This window comes from Ascaphus truei, chromosome 2, assembly GCF_040206685.1.
Source record: "Ascaphus truei isolate aAscTru1 chromosome 2, aAscTru1.hap1, whole genome shotgun sequence".
Lineage (NCBI taxonomy): Eukaryota > Metazoa > Chordata > Amphibia > Anura > Ascaphidae > Ascaphus > Ascaphus truei.
Genome location: NC_134484.1, coordinates 450,869,687 through 450,890,914, shown reverse-complemented (window position 1 = coordinate 450,890,914; position 21,228 = coordinate 450,869,687). Strand labels below are relative to the sequence as shown.

General features: G+C 48.0%; 1 protein-coding gene across 2 annotated transcripts in view; it reads right to left on the bottom strand.

Annotated features, from left to right (window-relative positions):
• Window positions 1–20,414, bottom strand: part of LOC142487890 (mitogen-activated protein kinase kinase kinase 2-like) — a 155,084-nt gene extending 134,670 nt beyond the window's left edge. For both annotated transcript variants that reach the window (XM_075587932.1, XM_075587935.1), the window contains exon 1: window positions 20,006–20,414. The gene's annotated coding sequence lies outside the window, so the exon portion shown is untranslated. The remainder of the gene's footprint in view (window positions 1–20,005) is intronic.
• Window positions 20,415–21,228: the final 814 nt, after the last annotated feature.

Here is a 21,228-nt window from a genome sequence, read left to right as displayed (position 1 = left end):
TGTGTGAGGGAGTTGGGGAAGCAGTAAGTGGGATTGTGCGGAGGTAGAGCTGTGAGAGCAGGTAATGTGTGAGGGGGAGTTGGCGTTGGGGGAAGCAGAAAGTGGGAGTGTGCGGAGGTAGAGCTGTGAGAGCAGGTAATGTGTGAGGGAGTTGGTGTTGGGGAAGCAGTAAGTGGGATTGTGTGGAGGTAGAGCTGTGAGAGCAGGTAATGTGTGAGGGAGTTGGTGTTGGGGAAGCAGTAAGTGGGATTGTGCGGAGGTAGAGCTGTGAGAGCAGGATAATGTGTGAGGGAGTTGGTGTTGGGGAAGCAGTAAGTGGGATTGTGCGGAGGTAGAGCTGTGAGAGCAGGTAATGTGTGAGGGGGAGTTGGCGTTGGGGAAGCAGTAAGTGGGAGTGTGCGGAGGTAGAGTTGTGAGAGCTGGTAATGTATGAGGGAGTTGGGGAAGCAGTAAATGGGAGTGTGCGGAGGTAGAGCTGCGAGAGCAGGTAATGTGTGAGGGAGTTGGTGTTGGGGAAGCAGTAAGTGGGAGTGTTTTGGAGGTAGAGCTGTGAGAGCAGGTAATGTGTGAGGGAGTTGGGGAAGCAGTAAGTGGGAGTGTGCGGAGGTAGAGCTGTGAGAGCAGGTAATGTGTGAGGGAGTTTGTGTTGGGGAAGCAGTAAGTGGGATTGTGCGGAGGTAGAGCTGTGAGAGCAGGTAATGTGTGAGGGAGTTGGTGTTGGGGAAGCAGTAAGTGGGATTGTGCGGAGGTAGAGCTGTGAGAGCAGGTAATGTGTGAGGGGGAGTTGGCATTGGGGGAAGCAGAAAGTGGGAGTGTGCGGAGGTAGAGCTGTGAGAGCAGGTAATGTGTGAGGGAGCTGGGGAAGCATAAGTGGGAGTGTGCGGAGGTAGAGCTGTGAGAACAGGTAATGTGTGAGGGAGCTGGGGAAGCAGTAAGTGGGAGTGTGCGGAGGTAGAGCTGCGAGAGCAGGTAATGTGTGAGGGAGTTGGTGTTGGGGAAGCAGTAAGTGGGATTGTGTGGAGGTAGAGCTGTGAGAGCAGGTAATGTGTGAGGGAGTTGGTGTTGGGGAAGCAGTAAGTGGGATTGTGCGGAGGTAGAGCTGTGAGAGCAGGTAATGTGTGAGGGGGAGTTGGCGTTGGGGAAGCAGTAAGTGGGAGTGTGCGGAGGTAGAGTTGTGAGAGCTGGTAATGTATGAGGGAGTTGGGGAAGCAGTAAATGGGAGTGTGCGGAGGTAGAGCTGCGAGAGCAGGTAATGTGTGAGGGAGTTGGTGTTGGGGAAGCAGTAAGTGGGAGTGTTTTGGAGGTAGAGCTGTGAGAGCAGGTAATGTGTGAGGGAGTTGGTGTTGGGGAAGCAGTAAGTGTGAGTGTGCGGAGGTAGAGCTGTGAGAGCAGGTAATGTGTGAGGGAGTTGGTGTTGGGGAAGCAGTAAGTGTGAGTGTGTGGAGGTAGAGCTGTGAGAGCAGGTAATGTGTGAGGGAGTTGGTGTTGGGGAAGCAGTAAGTGGGTTTGTGCGGAGGTAGAGCTGTGAGAGCAGGATAATGTGTGAGGGAGTTGTGGTTGAGGTAACTGGGATTATGCGGAGGTAGAGCTGTGAGAGCAGGTAATGTGTGAGGGAGTTGGCATTGGGGAAGCAGTAAGTGCGAGTGTGCAGAGGTAGAGGTGTGAGAGCAGGTAATGTGTGAGGGAGTTGGTGTTGAGGAAGCAGTAAGTGGGATTATGCAGAGGTAAAGCTGTGAGAGAAGGTAATGTGTGAGGGAGTTGGTGTTGGGAAAGCAGTACGTGGGATTGTGCGGAGGTAGAGCTGTGAGAGCAGGTAATTTGTGAAGAATTGGCGTTGGGGAAGCAGTAACTGGGATTGTGCGGAGGTAGAGCAGTGAGAGCAGGTAATGTGTGAGGGAGTTGGGGAAGCAGTAAGTGGGATTGTGCGGAGGTAGAGCTATGAGAGCAGGAAATGAGTTAAGGAGTTGGTGATGGGGAAGCAGTAAGTGGGATTGGGCAGAAGTGAAGCTGTGAGAGCTGGTAATGTGTGAGGGAGTTGGTGTTGGGGAAGCAGTAAGTGGGAGTGTGCGGAGGCAGAGCTGTGAGAGCAGGTAATGTGTGAGGGAGTTGGTGTTGGGGAAGCAGTAAGTGGGTTTGTGCGGAGGTAGAGCTGTGAGAGCAGGATAATGTGTGAGGGAGTTGTGGTTGAGGTAACTGGGATTATGCGGAGGTAGAGCTGTGAGAGCAGGTAATGTGTGAGGGAGTTGGCATTGGGGAAGCAGTAAGTGCGAGTGTGCAGAGGTAGAGGTGTGAGAGCAGGTAATGTGTGAGGGAGTTGGTGTTGAGGAAGCAGTAAGTGGGATTATGCAGAGGTAAAGCTGTGAGAGAAGGTAATGTGTGAGGGAGTTGGTGTTGGGAAAGCAGTACGTGGGATTGTGCGGAGGTAGAGCTGTGAGAGCAGGTAATTTGTGAAGAATTGGCGTTGGGGAAGCAGTAACTGGGATTGTGCGGAGGTAGAGCTGTGAGAGCAGGTAATGTGTGAGGGAGTTGGGGAAGCAGTAAGTGGGATTATGCGGAGGTAGAGCTGTGAGAGTAGGTAACGTGTGAGGGAGTTGGTGTTGGGGAAGCAGTAAGTGGGAGTGTGCGGAGGTAGAGCTGTGAGAGCAGGTAATGTATGAGGGAGTTGGGGAAGCAGTAAGTGGGATTGTGCGGAGGTAGAGCTATGAGAGCAGGTAATGAGTGAAGGAGTTGGTGATGGGGAAGCAGTAAGTGGGATTGTGCAGAAGTGAAGCTGTGAGAGCTGGTAATGTGTGAAGATGGAAAAGCTTTAATATACATCTGAAATACAGGCAGTCTTCATTTTACAACGCTTCGTTTTACAACGAATGGCTTATCCAACGCTATACCTATGTTCATTTTTACAATGCCAAAACGGCTTATCCAAAGCTCTTACGACGCTTTGCAACTTTGTTTATGTGTATGTGTGTATATATATATATATATACACACAACGTTGCAAAGTGTCGTAAGAGCGCGCGCGTGTGTGTGTATATATATATAATATTATACTATATAATATTATACTATACAATATAATATTATACTATACAATATTATATTATACTATATAATATTATATTACACTATATAATATTATATTACACTATATAATATTATATTATACTATATAATATTATATTATACTATATAATATATTATTTACTATGTTATATATATATATATATATATATATATATATATATATATATATATAAATAATACTGTATATATACACTATATAATTTGTGTGTGCTGCATATCTTATTGCCTGCGTAAAATATTTGGTGTATTTTAGTGTTAAAAATGCCTTCAGGAACGGAACCTTTCATTTAAACAGTGTTCCTATGGGAAAACGTGTTTCGCTTTACAATGTTTCGCTATCCAACGCCTTTTTGAGTAACGCATTGTGTCAGATAACCGAGGACTGCCTGTATTTTACCGAAGACCAATAACAGAGCAGGACTGAAGCCAGTGAGGGCTGAAGAAGCGGCTCCGTGAGTAAAGACACTGACACTGAGAAAAATGATGTGGAGTTTGAATCAGGAGAACCTGGTTATCCCGATATCAGCTCCTTGTGATCTTGGGCAAGTCACTTTAACTCCCTGTGCCTCAGGCACCAAAAGCATAGATTGTAAACTCACCTGGGCAGGGACTGTGTCTGTAAAAAAATCCTGGGTTGCTATGGGGATCCAGATGTCCCACAGGGGTATTTAAAGAGGGACTATTCTAGAAAGTTAGGTTCTAGGAGGACATGAGGAGAGGAGCCTCGGGGATAGTAGAGAAGTAACGTTTCTAAAGTAACAGTATAGACCAGTACAGCCCTGTTTATTATGTTGTAGATGGGAACATTACCTGAAAGAAGGTACTGTATGGAATCCTGAATAAGTAATACGCACGCCCTTTAAACAACAGTCCTTGCTACACATATATCCCTTCTTGATGAAGACTTCACGCACCAATATAGTAATCAGTTTATTACCTCAAGTACACATCCCCACCCCCCATCATCACATTTAATTATATTTATTAAGTGGATATTGTTACACTCAATTCATTATACATTGTTTGAAATATAGTCATTTTAATCTCTACATGAATTTAATTCCTTTAAGTTAATTTAAGTGCCCAGTCCAAAAGATCTGTCTGCTCTCTTTACCTTTACTGTATATGTATGTTTACATGTCTTTCAATTTCAGCCTCCAAATCACGTCCCAATGATAAATCCCCTTGCAGTACTTTCCTGCTATGATGCAGAACTGAGACGACAGTTTTAGCAGAAACGTCACACCCCATTGCCCAATGCAGGAGCTTGATACACAGAGCCCATCAAAATATAGTGGATCTGTTTATGGCAGCAAGTTATTGGATATTAAAGAGTATACTGTATGTAACCATGCTGTAAAATGGCTACAGTCATCTCTCCTGCTGACAGTAAGGCCTGGTAAATTATGGGCATGCCAGCAGTAATTATGGAGGTTTGCCCTCACACCCTGGTGATGTGCCCTATGTATGGATGGGAGTGGTCACATGTTCTGAATCCATGATTAGTGATGTCAGAGTTGTGCCAGCCCCCAGAGGATACATAAGGCACAGCACTGCTCAAAAGTTAGCTGTTCATCAGTGGAGTTCAGAGTTGTTGCTAAGCTGTTATGAGACAAGGAGCAAGTCTGAGTGCAGGCTTGGGAGGAGACAGCTTATAAGACTGTGACCAGGGACTATCTCCCTAAGGGGAGATAGGGAATCCACCTATTTGGGGAAAGGACACCTTTCAAAGGGAAGTGCGGTGAACATGATAGGCTAAGTACACCCACTGTGAGTGGCAGCTGGCCGCCACAAGTCAATAAAGATGATCCTGTTAAACCATACCCTCGTGTGTAAGTGTGGAGTGATTACACAGAGGAGTGCACCACAGAGGAGTTCCTCACCAGGGCCATCCACAAGCGGACGCTGGGATCCTGATGAGGTGGAGGCGCTGCACTGGATATAGGTAGGACTCAAGTACACTACCTCAGCTACCTGTCTGGGTTGGCAATCCCCACACAACATCATGCGGGAGACTCAGGAGTCCTGTTGCCAACAGGTGCACCACCAGACACAACCCTGTAATGGGGACTGGTTAGACCACAGGGGCCAATGTGAGATTGGATGGGTCAGGCTAGGCCAGAAAATCCGTTACATTTGGAGGCGCTGCTGAGATACCTATCAATAGGACAGGCTTTTGCTAGGTCACTTGGAAACAGGGAGAGTGTCTGCTGCCACTTTGTGCTGCGTTGGGACGGACCTAGGGGTAGTCAGGGGGCTGATGGAGAATAGTCAGCTCGCAGGGACGACCTAGGGGCCTGAAAGGAGTTGGGGGTTTGGAGCCGGGCTATAGCTGTCCTAATCACCTTGAGGCAGTGCTAGTTGGTAGGATGCCTAAAGGGATAGCCTGTTAACGTGGTCAGGAATTCTGGAGAGGGTCTGCGCTAGGCTAGCCAACAGTAGGTAGACGCCCAAGTACTTCATGGAAGAGCCAGAGTACTCTAGCCCATTCCAGACCACTTACCGAAGGGAGCACAGACTGGGAGGAAGGAGATACAGCAGACACAGATAGAGTGAGCCTAGCCTGAGGTAGTGCAAACACGAGTCCAGCCTACATTAGGTACACAAGATGGTGCATCAAGCTAATCTTTATTGTACCGGTGTGGTAGCTGCCCCGCAGAGAGGAGCTCCATGTACAATAATTCTAAGTACAGTGAAAGAATGGCGACCGCAAGAATGGAGGATCCACGTGGTGCGGAAGGTCCAAGATGGCGGACAGAGGATAATGGAGAGAGCGCACATGGCGTGTGTGCGGGTGCAGAGCAAGCGGCAGAAGGAACTTTTGCAAGCATGCTGTGGAGTGGCGCTAAAGCTGTAGCTGCGCCGTTTTTGTCCTGTCTAGGGTCTAGGGGCATGATCCCCGAGGACATAGAGGAGGATATTGTGATTGTGTGCGATGGAAATGGTGAAAAAGAAGGATCTGCTTGCCAGCCGGTGAGCGCTATATAAAGAGCTACCTCGGTAGCTGAAATAATTGGACATGCAAACCAAGATGGCGGCTCCCGCTTCCCTGGGAGACCGCGTGGGCTTGCTGCAGAGAATTCTGCAGTTGCAAAAGTTGCAGGCAGTTGGCCGGGATTGGCGCCAAAGAAAGAACCCCACCCTGTTGGGGGTAATGGCGCGAAAGCTGTGGCCGCGCCCTCCAGGACTGTGAAAGGTGCGGTCTCAATTAAAGGACATCCTATTGAGCTGTGGGACCCGCCCATAATTGCTACTAGTGGGGGTGGTTTCCAGCTGTGTCAGATAAGGGTGGAGCTGGTCAAGGGAGTGGCCGGCAACTCAACCCCTGATTGTCAGTTGCGCGGAGCCAGCTTACAGAACAGATCGTTGCTGCAAGTGACTCCTACAAAGACAATGGCCTGTCCACAAGAAGTGACTGCCATGGTATCCACCCAGCCATATTCAATACCGGGAGGAGTACTGGTGATTCGGGTGGGGGTCACCGAGACTGTAGTGGGCCTCTGCCTACAATGCAGGCTACCCGGTGGTACCGTGGGTACGGCGGCGCGCTGTCCGCAATGTGGCACCCAGTACCTGTGGCCTATGCCTACATTTGTGCCCATTCCGACTATCGAACCCGCGGGGGATACGGCTTGGCTGTCCGCCGGGTCCCCCGGTGCACTGTGGAAAGAAGGTGCAGATCCCGGAGAATGGGGATCGGGGCCGGTTGTTAAGGCCGAGCCCGAGGAGAAAGGAGCGGTCGGTCAGCGTACCGATCGAGAGACAAAAAGGTGGTCGCCACGAACGGTGACCCCGAGCAGAATGGAGGCGGATTCCTCCGATGAGGAACCCAGAGTGCCGCCCGGGGCAGTGATCCGGCCTGTAGCAGTATCCTGTGGAGAAAACGGGAGGGGATTGCCACTTACCGGGAGTATCGGTGAGAGGAGTTGGGTGTCGCCAGTGGAGCGGAAGGCAGAGAGACGGAGCCCTTCCATTCCTGGGACCGGCGCGTCCAGCGGTGACGGGCGATCCACGCCCACCCTGCGGAGCGGTAAGAGCAGCCCTTGTACTTACCAGGCTCCGGTGACGGCATCCGTAGAGGAGAGGCGGTGTCAGGCCCAGGCGGTGCACGAGAAGGCAGCGGAGCTTCCAGACGTCGTCGTGGAGGAAGAGATTCCGCATGGGGATCCATCACAAGATGGTGGCGTATCCGGTTCCGGTGATGATGTCACTTCCGGTGGAGGTAACGGAACGACCGAAGAAAGAACCACAACGCCTCGGCGATCGGGCAGCGCTTCCCGATCACCTGTGACAACCAAGAGCTGGCAGGCTACCAGAAGAGCCGAGAAGGGTGAGGCTCTGCCAGCTGAGGGTCCTCGCAGTGATCCGGGACAATCCAAAGGTAGAGAGCGGGTCGGAACCCCGCAGATACCATTTGCCCGTCCTTATGCCCAAACCCATGCCCTAGATAAGGCCCCTGTCCCAGTCACCTTTTCCCAGGGGTTCACGTCCAGTTTGGGGATGTCGGGAGGGTCCCAGGGAACCGGTGAGGAACGGACTGGGGAGAGACTGGCAAGTTGCACATCCGACGATGGGTCAGTGGGTGGAGGATATTCGGGGGAGACATCTGAGTCCAGTTGGAGACCTAGTGTGGCTATAGTAAAGTTGGAAGTAAGGCCAAAGAGTGAGAGGTGGTCTAAGCCCCGATCTACAGGGACATCGGGAGTGTCTTCCTGGGGGGACGCAGAGGAGGGAGAATCCTTGGAATCCGAGCCCGAAAAGGTTAGGGAGACCCGGGGGTGGGCCCCATTATTCGAGGGTTATGTGGGGTGGATGGACCGCACTCGGTTCTTACTACAGAGGGAGGATGTAGTGGACTACTGGTGGAGTACGGGGGAATTGACACCGAGAAACACCAAAGGGAGGTGCAGGAGCGGTGGTTCCAAATTTGCCACGGCAGTATCAAGCCCAAGGGTCCCAGTATATTGACAGACCCCGTAGACCCAGACGAGCCCCTGTCTTGGGTGTTACCAGGGAGAGCAGGGAATGCTAACTTAACCAGGTGTAGCCGGGCTGAGAGGGCCATTACTGCCAAATACAAATATTCCCATGGCCTGGAATATCCCTACGTTCCAGAACCCCTCATGCAGGAGATTGAGGACAATAGGGACAGATGGTTGCGAGAGACCATAGTGGAATATATGGTCCTAAAAGGGGGTGCCATTAAGGGCAGCAGAGCTGAAGAGAGGATAGCGCACCTTATGCGGGTGTGGAGTATAGGCAGGAGTGTCTATAAACACAAAGTGGTATACCGGCCTGAAAGGGGGTCGTCACGCGATTATAGTGTGACCGTCCTGGACATGGGGGGTCGGGAAGTCAAGAAACCTGATCCTCACCACTATTATTAGGGGGGGAACAGGATGGCTGTTGCGTAAGCTAGTGGCTGCTGGTCAGGGCTTGCCTGGCGCAAAGTAGAGTGCTAAGGTTATTGTACTAATTATGTGTGTCATTCATTTTACAGTGCTTCCTGAAGAAAGGTACTTCAAATTTAGGTCCCAGCCGGGGACGGTGGGATTCACCAGGGGGAGAATGTAACCATGCTGTAAAATGGCTACAGTCATCTCTCCAGCTGACAGTAAGGCCTGGTAAGTTATGGGCATGCCAGCAGTAATTATGCTATGCTATGCTAACCAATCTCACACAAACTCAAACACAGCACAGCCACGGAAGAACGCATTAAAAAGGGACCGTTCCACACAAAACAAACACACGTCTTTAAACAACTTAGGCCCTGATCCACAAACAGCGCTAAGCTTTATCACGCTTTACTCCCATTATACATAAGGCACAGCACTGCTCAAAAGTTAGTTGTTCATCAGTGGAGTTCAGAGCTGTTATGAGACAAGGAGCAAGTCTGAGTGCAGGCTTGGGAGGAGACAGCCAGGGACCTGGCACAGGGACTATCTCCCTAAGGGGAGATAGGGAATCCACCTATTTGGGGAAAGGACACCTTTCAAAGGGAAGTGCGGTGAACATGATAGGCTAAGTACACCCACTGTGAGGGGCAGCTGGCCGCCGCAAGTCAATAAAGATGATCCTGTTAAACACTGTGTAAGTGTGGAGTGATTACACAGAGGAGTGCACCACAGAGGAGTTCCTCACCAGGACCATCCACAAGCGGACGCTGGGATCCTGATGAGGTGGAGGCGCTGCACTGGATATAGGTAGGACTCAAGTACACTACCTCAGCTACCTGTCTGGGTTGGCAATCCCCACACAACATCATGCCGGAGAGTCCTGTTGCCAACAGGTGCACCACCAGACACAACCATGTAATGGGGACTGGTTAGACCACAGGGGCCAATGTGAGATTGGGTGGGTCAGGCTAGGCCAGAAAATCCGTTACATGTAGATCAGGGGTAGCCAACGCCAGTCCTCAAGGGCCACAAAAAGGCAAGGTTTTTCAGGATACCCCTGCTTCAGCACAGGTGGCTCAATCTGTCCCTGCTTCAGCACAGGTGGCTCGACTTCGAAGACTGAGCCACCTGTTCTGAAGCAGGGATAATAATAATATTAGCATGTTTTTGTATAGCGCTGCTAGTTATACGTAGCGCTTTACAGAAACATTTTTGCAGGCACAGGTCGCTGCCCCGTGGAGCTTACTATCTATGTTTTTTGGTGCCTGAGGCACAGGGAGCAATCTTTTTCCCCTGCCGGCTGTCCCCCTCTCCTCGCACCCCCCCCCCCCCCTCCTGCTTACCTTGACTCAGACGTCCTGGCGTCATGAGGCCGTGTTGCCATGGCAACGTGTCACCAGGAGCCATCTGAATCAAGGTAAGGAGAAGTTTACAGAGGCCTTGCAGCTCCCACCGGCATTAATTTAAATGCCTTCGGGAAGCGTGTGGGGCCTCTGTAAACCCTGCGCCCCCCGCAGCGAATCTCACGCCCCCCCTCCCCTGTGGGGCGCGCCCCCACTTTGCGCACTGCTGTCTTAGTGTACAGTGGATACAGGGATTCTGGGTAATGACATGCAAATGAGCACAGTGTCACCTTTTACTTCATTTCTATTTTAACACGGGCCGCTATAAGCCAATGCCTGCGTATTGCACAGCCGTCAAGCACAGCCGGGGTTAAAGAAGTGCAGAGCCAGTAAAAACCTAAACATTTTTTTTTTAATTTATTTTACAAAATTTGAATTCAGAGGGTCTTCCGGAGTATTCCTGGGTCTGGGCCTATCCCCCCGTTCCCGAGATACTTCCCAGTTTAGTTGCCGGTGCTCTCCTTCCCTTCAGGGAATTTAAAATGGCTGCCAAAGCTCACAGCCAAGCAACATCGGCAACAAAACCAGCAAGGAGCTTAGCTCTGGAGGACCCCCCTAAAGTGAATTATGTAAAGAAAAACAAACAATATTACAATGTGGCAGGATTGCTACTTTAAAAAAGTGATTGAATCTTTCTAAGGAAACAGATTAATTACACTGAAAAGTTGTATTAAAAAATATTTTGGGGGGGACCCAGCTATGCAAGACTTAAAGGAGGGAGAAAGCAAGGGGTCCCCGGAACGGAACCGTGTTCATTTCAGCTCCGGAGACCCCCTACTTCCCGTCATACATCTGACGGTGACGCCGGTATCTCACTTTTGTTTCACTTTTGCTGACATCGCGGTTTCCTATTGGCCCAGGGGACCTTTAAAAAGACATTTGCTGTGCCCAGCCAGAGCTCCTGACGCATCATCTTCTAAAGGTCTGAATCTCGGGGGAGCAGGGGGTCCCCAGAGCTGAAGTCAACGTGGTTCATCTCCAGAGCCCCCCTTGCTTCAAACCTAGTCAAATAAATAAACAAAGAGGTAAAAGCTCTCTACCCAGTGGGCTGGTAATCGTAAGTGTGAAAAGCACAAATAATTTCACAGAATATAGCGATTTCTGCAGAGGCGGATGAGAGCTCGTACCTCCAATACATACGCAATTATAAAGCCGCAGTGTCCGCGGCTTAATTAAAACTTGTATTTATTATCACAGTGCAAGAAGAAAACCCACTTCTACTGTATGTGTATATAAACACTACTGCTCCCGCACTTCTCCTACTGTATGTGTATATAAACACTACTGCTCCCGCACTTCTCCTACTGTATGTGTATATAAACACTACTGCTCCCGCACTTCTCCTACTGTATGTGTATATAAACACTACTGCTCCCGCACTTCTCCTACTGTATGTGAATAAAAAACACAACTGCTCCCGCACTTCTCCTCTGTGTGTATAAAACACAACTGCTCCCGCACTTCTCCTCTGTGTGTATAAAACACTACTGCTCCAGCACTTCTCCTACTGTATGTGAATAAAAAACACAACTGCTCCCGCACTTCTCCTCTGTGTGTGTATATATATATATTATTATACTATTGCTGTGGAACATAGTTTTGAAAATTAAGGAACAGATCAGAAATGGGAAGCGTTTACCATCAAGTCCCCAAATCCTTTAGCTATAGGAACGTGTGCCCCGTTGAAACATACCATATTGTATTTAGAAGAACAATTTAGCGAACAATGGGATTAATATTGCTTCAATAAAAATAGATTCAGTGGGCTAAATTATAACTGACCTAAATAGTTTCTAATATTTCCTTATCTCATTTGTCCAGAACCAGAGTCTGTTAAACAAAATCTTATATGGAATTTTGGCAACAGCCTGTATCCTTTGTATTGTTTTAATTTATGTTCAGTTATGATTTAGTTCAACATGCTCTGAGACCAACCTAATGTAACTCACTGTGAACGTGTTCATTGACCACAATATGTAACCCCTCTTTTGGGATTACTATGGCCTTAAGGGGATAACTATGTGGGCCCACACAGAGTAACACCCCTTTCCCATCACATGGTGCTGGGCGACTAGGCATCGCCCTCTTCTGCCCAGTGATAGTGACGTCATGGCAGGATATATATAGGAGGGAGAGGGTTATAGAAGGTCAGGTCCCTGGAGGAGACACAGGAGGTGGGACATCACTGTGTATAGTGTATATAAATTCAGTGAAGAGATAGGTCTAGGAGAAGAATCCCATTTATTGTTTGATAGTTAGGGACAGTGTCCCTAGAAATGGCTCCATACAACACTCTGAATTCATATAGGAGGAGGCCTATGCCTAGATGGGGTTCCACAAGCTGTAACCCCGGGTCATAGCCCAAGCAGAGGGTCCATGGCTGTCTCTCACTCAGGCCACGAGGTAACATTCAGTAACCAAGATGGGGATACTGACCACAGATAGAGATTGTTACAAGGCCCGACAGGGATACCGACACTATACAGGAGAGGGATCAGTTAGGGAACATAAGAAGTATAAAGCCTGATCACCTCCCGGGCGGGTCGAGACAGCGGCAGCTAGGGAAGCAGCACAAACAGTATAGCCAAAGGACACTAAAGTGGATATACAAGATGCACTGTACATAATGTGTGAGACTATCTAAAGCAGAGGTTCCCAACCCCAGTCCTCAAGGATCACTAACTGCCCGTTTAAGTACACCCCATGCTGAGCAGAGGTGGTTCAGTCCAAATAATTGGGCCGCCTGTGCTGAGAGAATAGGCTTAAACCTTGCACTGATAGTGGCCCTTGAGGACTGGAGTTTGGAAACTCTGGTCTAAAGAATAATAAAGCTGCTGTTTCAATGAATAAAGTTCTTGGCGCCCATCATTACTTATCAACGCCCAGCCTGTACCCTGACAAGGTAACAAAGACGGAGCACTGAGATATAATACTATCTATATACATACACACTATTTGATGTCAACTCCTTAAGAGCCGGGCAAGGAGGTTTACAATATATACCAGGACTCTTTAACTAGTAACCTGCGGCCCTCGTGTGGCCCTTAAACTCTACTAATTTTATACAAGTTGCTTAAGCACCTAAATGCAGTTTTTCACACCGAAACTCACTTGTAAGTTAATGTAATTAAACATATATGGTACACATTTAATAAATTCGTGCAAAATGTTGAAATACCATCATTTTCCAGTCTTTATACGTATGTAAAATGACATTCCAAACAGCTTGTGGCCCTTCTACGCCTAAATATGTTCTGATTTGGCCCCTCTGGAGACCTAGAGAAAGAGGCCTGATATATACACTGTAAGTTTGTCGAAATGAAAAATACAACAACATACTTTACCAAAGGAAAACGTTAGGGCAAAAGCAAAGCAAAATTAGCTAAAAAGAATAGAAGGTCATTTATATAGATCCTTCCTTAAATGCCTCAATTCTGCACATCCTTCTGAAACAAATTGTTTTCGAGTTGTGCTCCCCAAATCTCACGGACGAAGTTTCCTCTTTTTTAATCGTTTCCTTATGTCGTTTCATTGAAACGACACGCACGTGATGTCAAACTAAAATTGAATTAAAGGGGCAATGAACACCTTTTTTTACACAGATGGGAAGCAGGTGGTGCCCGGAGCTGAACCTCGCTAATCTCAGCTCTGGGAACCCCCTGTTCCCTGATACTGACCGGGAAAGGTGTCGCCGGTTACATCCCGGTATTTAAATCCATCGGCCAAATCGAAAGCCGCTGTGGACAAGGTCGCAGATTCCTACGCAGGTGGACACTCGGCGAACGTTTCAGGCAACAATGCGACAAATTAAATACCCCGTTGTGAGCGCATTCGCATGTCTCGGACAGGTCTGCAACCCGGTCTTTCTCCATTATCTCTTGGCATACAAGTGCTTCCACTACAGCAAAGGATTCTGGGTAATGACGTGCAAATGAGCACTCTCAAGTGAGACAGGCTACAATTCCAACTTCTAAAGACATAGTATAACAATTCAACCGTTTATTGAATTAAGAAAAAATGGAACAGTTTGAATGTAGAGATGAGAAACAGCTGAAGAAGCTTAACAGTGTTTCCATGCACAACAAGCGTCTTGCTCTGCGCTTATATGCTTTTGCTCAATTAACCCCTGTGGTGCCAAGGGGCCTGCAAGCCACACTGGCAGTGATGGGGTTACTTTCCGTGTTTGCTAACGTTTTTTTTTTTTCCAGTGTGGGTTTTTCTTTTTTGTGGTTTGGCCAGATGGGACTCCAGCAAAGCAGAATTCAAAGCAACCGTGGCCACAGCAGAACATACAGTCCAGAAGCTGTTCACATATCATTAGAACGCTAATGGTAGTGAATGATTGTTACTGATTTCGGAGCTCATGTAGACAGTGGCGTTTTAATGGAAACTGCAGTGAGTTATTCCACAAGACCACAGATCCAAACGTGCTCTAAGTTTTAGCTCTGGTTCCTCCGGGTTCCTGAGATAGTTATCTTTTTATATGTCCATGGCAGGAGGAACCAGAGCCCACAGGTCAATAAGAAGCAGCAATGTTATGGAGCGCATGAAATGGTGGCTTTGTAATGGATGTCCCCAGTGGCCATCTATGATTTAACTAGCAACTGGGGGGTGGGGGGGGTGACCCGAGTTTGGAATACTTTGGGGCAGCTCCGGGACACCCACTGGTCCAAAAATGGGGCGATTGCTATGTTTCCCCCTCTGCAAGTCAAATAGTCAACTAGAACAGGTGTGGTCAACTCCAGTCAAAGACTGAGCCACTAATTGAGTCACCTGTGCTGAAGCAGGGATATCCTTAAAAAACTGACCTGTTGGTGGACCTTAAGGACTGGAGTTGGCCTCCCCTGCTCTAGAAGCATGGAAGACAGTACAACAGGGACTTAAACCCGACCTTAACTTTGGGTTATAGTGTTCACAAACATTGACAGAAAAACCATGGAAATACTCAGAAGGCTTTCATTCTGCAGACCTGTATTGGTTGAGGGGGAACGTTTCTCAGGGAGATAGCAAACCAATGATACATTTTTCAGTAATTTATGAGGGGGGGGGGGGGGTTCTCATTACTCGCCAGAGTTGATTAGTGTGATTTCTACCATAAAACCAATGAAGCCCGTCCTTTCACATTTAGGAAATAGGCCATAACTCAACTAACGTTTTATTTCCGGGACTGGCTCCCACATTCTCCTGCCATATGCTTCTTCTAGCTACAATGTCATGCTTTATGCCATTTACTGCCTTAGATTTGTGCATTGTGAACATTAAAAGAAAGACCTCATTTCACAGTTTAGCGTTTTGGAGAAATACTGACATAAAAAGGATTTTTCCCCCAGGGCCTATTAAAGATGGCTCCCCGTGTTACATTTTGAACAACTCAGCCTCAAGCATCGCAGTCCTGGAAATGTAACTGTATTCAATAATCCCCCAACTTGTGCTAAAATATCATTGAGATTTGCTAATGTAATGCTAGCTCCTCTGGCGCTCAATGATTTAAATGACCAACCATTAGAAGTAACAAGTGGTGAGGGCTCTGGATCTCAGGCTATGATGTAGCAGTTTGGAACAGCCCACAGAAAGTAAGTTTTAGGTCTGTTCCTTTCCCCCCCCCCCCCCCCCCCAAAAAGCAGCTCAGTGCCTTTGCCTATACAAACAGCAGTTCCATTTCTGCAACAAGGAGACACAGTGAGTGTACGGGCCCAATGTACAGAGCACTGCAAAGGGACTTTTTGGTCCAAACTTCACACACAAACAACTCACTTGCAGTGGCGCTTGTGTCCCCCTGCGCACCAACTTTGAATTTCTTTATCTGTCCCCGCTGCATCAAAAATGAGTTTTTCCTTCTTTTTTTCTACTAAAAGAAAAGGATGTTTCCATGAGCCAACAGAAATGCAAAAAGTGCGGGAAACGCGTCAATTCCACTGACCGTAAAATGTCATTTTAAAACGCGAGTGTCAGACATCTTGTGAAAGCGGGAAATCTGCGCTGTGTGCACCAACGTGACCGCATGAGCCTGGCGGCGGCCAGGGTGGAGCGAACCGCGCGCTCGGCGCGATCAGAGTGAGGGTGCGTGCGTTCACTTGCCCGTGCGCTTGCTGCTTGGCGAGACAACCAAATTTGATTTGGCTGCTTGCTGATGCGTCATGTGAGCGGTTCGCCCAATGAGGGCGAATCAGCTGCGTGACGTCATGGCCGCGCCCCCCAACACATCCCTCCCTCCCCCCCCCCGCAACTAGCTGGCCAGAAACCGCCCGGCCGAGCAGAGCGCTTGACGTCACAGCGCTCGAGCGCCCCGCGCGCCCGTGTCCAGCCTGGCCGCAGCCTTACAGAGCAAGCTTCGTTACCCGTTTGCGTTTGTCTTTTTTTTTAAATTTGGGACGCAAGACAAATTAGAAAAATAATGTTACCACATCGGGTTCTGTTTGTTTGCGATCCGCAGCGAGGGTCATGTTAACCCTTTCACTGCCGCCCCCGGCTGTACACCGCGGTGCTGTCCGGAGATGTGCTGGGGGTCCCCGGCTTACTTGGCAAACGCTTGTGAAAAAACACACACTGCTGAAAAGCTTGTGCAAATCTTCCTCAGAAATAAGCAGAGTTGCAAATCTTCCTCGGGTGGTCTCTGCCCCTCTCCCCCCATGGATAACATTAGGAAACTTTTTGCAGCATTCACAAACTCTCTGAAAAAGACTTTAGCAATATCCTCCGGGATTCCCAAAATTCACTATGCAAAAACTGCGAAATTCCACTACTTTCCCCCCAAACCACCCAAACCCTGCAAATGCAACCAGCTCGGATCTCAACCTCAAGTATGACAGTGGCACATATACATATACACACACACACACACACACACACACACACACACACACACACACACACACACACACACACACATTATATATATATATATATATATATATATATAGGCATTTTGTCAGTTTGCGAATGTTAACCCTTTAGTTCTTTCAAAACTAAGGCTGTCTCACATTTTAATCTGGTCTGTAACTGTTACATACGCCTATAATATATATTATCTCTTGCTGTGCATGCAATGTCTTGTATATAATGTATAACACTGTTCACTTAATGTAACTACAGTATGTATCTGTCATCATAACTCTGTGCCCAGGACATACTTGAAAACGAGCGTTAACTCTCAATGTATTACTTCCTGGTAAAACATTTGTATAAATAAATCAAATATGTTAGTTGTCAGAGGGACCTGTGCGTTGCAGGCGCGAAACGGTTATCATTCGCCACAGCGCACTTCTGCGCCTCTGTATTTGGAAGTGAAGGAGTTACCTTTGCTGGGCCTGTGTGTGGCTGTACTTCATTGGTAGGTGATGCACTCCCTATCCTTACTTAGCATTCAATATTACAGAAGTTGGGTGCCAAAGGATAAAACATACAGCCCTAAGAACGGTCACTGATGAAGGCCAGTATGGGCCGAAACATTGGTTGGAAATACAGCACGCACCGTTGTCATTCAATAAAACAGCCAGTATTTGTTCCCTAATCCTGGCGTGCCTGGATATGTATTTTTCTCGTGCGTGGGTGGTTGGACATTGGAACTTTTTATTAGTTATAATCAGACACAAAACAAGTTATGAAAAAGATGTGTGCTCCGTAACTATACACTGGTTTGGTGATGGGTTACCGTGTGAATGTGCAATGAGGGTTAGACACAACCTATGTATAACAGTTCCTGGAGTAAAACCTTAGATAATAATGATGACCTATCTAAACACAATTATGGCTGTGTGACATGAACCATATACTATACCGTGCAATGTTATTATAATGTGTATCTAATACAGCGGCTTCTCAAAGGTGAGTGGGTTCGTTAGACACAATAGGTTAAACAGGGGTTGTATTAATGCCTAATGTATTAAACTTTGCCTGTGAGTAGTTCAAGCAGCGGTGCCCGATTTGGGGATGATGTTAGCCACCCTGTGAAGGACTGCATTGTATCCTCCTCTGGGTCCCCGGAACCGGAGCTGCCTCTGGAGCCGATGTTACACCGCTGCACGTCTTCTCCTGCTGCAGCGCGTGTCCTCTGGGTCCCCGGAACCGGAGCTGCCTCTGGAGCCCATGTTACACCGCTGCACTTTTTCTCCTGCTGCAGCGCATGTCCTCTGGGTTGCTTTAGGCCGCGCTTATAGTGCCGGCGACAGCGACGCGGCAAAACAAATGTATTGACGCCGCCGCGTGTGCTTGTAGTAGCAGCGACGCGACGGCTTGGTCGTGATCACTGAAAGTCCCTTCAATTTGATTTTTCCGGCTTCGTCAGCACTATATGCGCGGCCTTACTCAGGGGGTGTCCCAGAGGACACGCGCTGCAGCAGGAGAAAAAGTGCAGCGGTGTAACATCGGATCCAGAGGCAGCTCCGGTTCCGGGGACCCAGAGGAGGATACAATGCAGTCCTTCACAGGGCGGCAAACATCATCCCCCAAATCGGGCACCGCTGCTTGAACTACTCACAGGCAAAGTTTTTTTGTTTTCCATGTTATTATTCAGCATGTCAAATTATATTCAGATATAAATAACATACATTATTTGCTACAAAAGAGCCCCTTTTCTTGTTTGTTTTTTGACCAAACAAGTTATGGTGATTAAAAAAACTGACAAAAAACCCGTCCACTGATTATTGGCTGTATTATTAGTTATAACAAGCAGTCCTTTTCAGGAAATCTCAATAGCAAAGAACATTTTCTAGTTTGGCTCCCTGCTGGAATCTGTTGTGATGGATCTTATACACTGGGTGGGATATACTTTTCCTGAAACGTTAGTACATTGCCACAGATCTGGGACTGTTACACAAAGCGCTGGGATTGTTACACACAGCGCTGGGACTGTTACACACAGCGCTGGGATTGTTACACACAGCGCTGGGACTGCTACACACAGCGCTGGGACTGCTACACACAGCGCTGGGACTGTTACACACAGCGCTGGGACTGTTACACACAGCGCTGGGACTGCTACACACAGCGCTGGGACTGTTACACACAGCGCTGGGACTGTTACACACAGCGCTGGGACTGTTACACACAGATTTGGGACTGCTACACACAGCGCTGGGACTGTTACACACAGCGCTGGGACTGTTACACACAGCGCTGGGACTGTTACACACAGCGCTGGGACTGTTACACACAGATTTGGGACTGCTACACACAGCGCTGGGACTGTTACACACAGCGCTGGGACTGTTACACACAGCGCTGGGACTGTTACACACAGCGCTGGGACTGTTACACACAGCGCTGGGACTGTTACACACAGTTTTGGGATTGTTACACACAGATCTGGGATTGTTACACAAAGCACTGGGATTGTTACACACAGCGCTGGGACTGTTACACACAGTTTTTGGATTGTTGCACACAGATCTGGGATTGTTGCACACAGCGCTGGGGCTGTTACACACAGCTCTGGGGCTGTTACACACAGCGCTGGGACTGTTACACACAGCGCTGGGACTGTTACACACAGCGCTGGGACTGTTACACACAGTGTTGATCGTTACACACAGTGCTGGGACTGTTACACACAGTGCTGATTGTTACACACAGTGCTGGGACTGTTACACACAGCGCTGGGATTGTTACACACAGCGCTGGGATTGTTACACACAGCACTGGGACTGTTACACACAGTGCTGCGATTGTTACACACAGTGCTGATTGTTACACACAGCGCTGGGACTGTTACACACAGCGCTGGGATTGTTACACACAGCGCTGGGATTGTTACACACAGCACTGGGACTGTTACACACAGTGCTGCGATTGTTACACACAGTGCTGATTGTTACACACAGTGCTGATTGTTACACACAGTGCTGGTGACGCATGCAGTGTAATGGAAAATAATCTCTCCTGTGCAGGTAGGATCTATACATGATTCACGTTGCTATAGATCCAGTAGATTCTAAGATCTCTGGAGCAGGATCTCACTTTGCCTCAATCCTGTTGTCATTTACCTGGAATACTTATCCCCTTTATTAACCTTGTGTTTTAACTTTGCAAAGTGTCCACATTGTGGGCGCTATAAAAATACAATGACACATAGTAATAAAGAGAGATCGGGTAAAAGCTAGCAGATCACACAGCAGGATCCTGACTTACCCCCAAACTTGTTCTTCCTGCAGCTACTTTTGACTTCAGTAATCCAGTGTGCAGCAGGGGGGTAATCACACAGGACAGGGGGTGCCCGGCTGCTGACAGCCCATTCCCAGCACAGCACTCAGAAAAACTTCATGTAGGAAGGAGATCCGGACGTGGGGGGATCCTTCTTACTCCAAGTGATCCCCGAAGATCGCAAGAGATCCCCCCGCAAACGGGACCTGCTGTGCAATGCACTGTTCTGCACAAGGCTCCAGCTCTCCAAGAAAGTGCAAAGAAAACAAAAGACAAACTTTGCGCCCGGGGGATCCGGCAGCAGAGAGAAGGCGCTCAGCTGAGAGGCTGGAAGAGGTTTGAGGTCAGCAGCAGGAGATCTCGGTGAGAGGCAGGAAACCGTGATGCAGCCAGGCAGGGAAAGCAGAGCCTGCTGCAGTTACAGTCAGAGGCCGCCAGAGGGCGCCCCGTCACTGAGCTGCGGCGCCCCCCTGTGTCCGCTCTGGGGTAATGCAACAATACTACCAATTGGTACTAATATTTGCCCAAATGTATTAAGTCTGACTAAAGAAAAGCACAACTGCAAGTCTCTTTCGCATGGAAGGGTTGGGATACATGTATTCAATAGCCATAGAAAGGGAGAGGTTATTGTTGAAACAATGGTAAATATTGTTTTCTGATTAAATAAGTGGTTCTTTGCCACAGTCACCAGATTTAGATTGTAAGCTCTTCCGGGCAAGAACTCCCTGTGCCTGCAGAATACAACACTACATTGTAAGTGCTACACACAAATATCCACATCCATATATTATTATTACTTAGTGTCCCATCATGTGTACAGTACCAATGTTAAACACACATGATTTTCATGTTACACTTTTCTGGTTCTTAATAATGAAAACAGTACAAATACACTGGCAGCGTAGGACATAACGTGGGATTATATTTTTTCCATGCACAATACAGGCTATTACATCAATATTTATCTGAAGCAGAAAAGTACTAGAGGATTTCCATATGACAGGATGTGGGTCAGGGATATAAAAGGGAAGGTGCAGTAAAAGTGGATATTATTGGACCGATTAAGTAGGACACTGCCTTTAAATCATATTTCTGAGTATCTCTGTCATGTCCAGTACATAGCTTATGTAAAATGGTATGTCTCGTGTACCTGTCTTTCCCCACATAGAATGGTCTGTTACGTAAGCCCTGTTAAGTTCCAGGCAGTAACA